The sequence below is a fragment of the Passer montanus genome, unplaced genomic scaffold (genome assembly GCF_014805655.1).
Source record: "Passer montanus isolate IOZ18808 unplaced genomic scaffold, ASM1480565v1 scaffold123, whole genome shotgun sequence".
NCBI classification, from domain to species: domain Eukaryota; kingdom Metazoa; phylum Chordata; class Aves; order Passeriformes; family Passeridae; genus Passer; species Passer montanus.
Window position 1 is genome coordinate 273,634 of NW_024359056.1, and position 1,176 is coordinate 274,809.

Here is a 1,176-nt window from a genome sequence, read left to right on the forward strand (position 1 = left end):
CGATGGCGGCGGATGGAGGAGGCGGCGGCGCGGCCGCGGCGGGGCTGGGGCGGCCCCGCTCCGGCCCCCCCGGCGGTGAGCGTCCAAAATGGCGCCGGCAGAGCTGGGGGTGACGTCAGCGCGGGGCGGGAGCGAGCCGCCGTCAGGAGGGCGGGCGGCGCCGCCATGTCCCTGCGCAGCTCCCTCATGGCGGGGGTGCTGCTCCTCAGCTCGGCATCCATCGGCCGCCCTCAGGCCAGCTCCACTCGCCCTCTTGGCGGGGCTGCCGCCCTTCAGCCTAGCATCGACCATCCCCATGGCGAGGCTCTGTCCCTCATGGCTACCGACCCTCGCTCAGCTCGGCCCCTGCCCGCCCTCATGGAGGGGTTGCCGCCCCTCAGCCTGGCATCGATCGGCCGCCTTCATGGCGGGGCTCCGTCCCTCGTGGCGCGGCTGCCGCCCCTCAGCTCGGCCCCTGCTCGCTCTCATGGAAGGGCTACCGCCCCTCGGCCCGGCATTGCCCGCTCTCAGCCCCTCCGCTCTGCCGTGTCCGCCACGCTCTGCCCCCCGGGCTCCCCTGCAGCACGAGCTTCCTTCCTTGACCCCTGTCCCGCAGGCTCCCCTTCATTAAGTCGAATATCCTGAGTTGGAAGAGACCCACCAGGATCATCGATCCAGCTCCTGGCCCTGCACAGACCCCACAAAATCCCACCGTGTGCATCCCTGGGAGCGTTGCTCAAATGCTCCTGGAGCTCTGGCAGCCTTGGGGCCGTGCTCATTCCCTGGGTACCTGTTCAGTACCCCACCGCTTTTGGGGGAAGAACATTTCCCTGATAATCCCTTCGTGTCTCTCAGAGCATCTCCCTTTCACTTGTCCTTTGGTTTTGGGGTTTTTTCTCCCCCCTTCCCTTTGCTCCCTTCTGCCATTTCTCCGTGCAGCAGCCACACATAACCTGTTCGCTTGCGCATTTTCCACTCCCTTGGATGCTTTCCACAATGTCCAGGGCTCGGTCTCTGATTTCACTCCGTTCTCATTGCTATTCCCTGCATACACCAGCCATGCTCCTGAGCCATTTTTAGCCTCCATCCACCTTTCACACTGACAGCCAGCAAGATCCACAAAGAAAGGCTTTCAGCCGAGCCCAGCTTGGCTCAGCTCCTGCTGGCTCGGGAAGGATGGAGGCTCCTTTTTAGCTT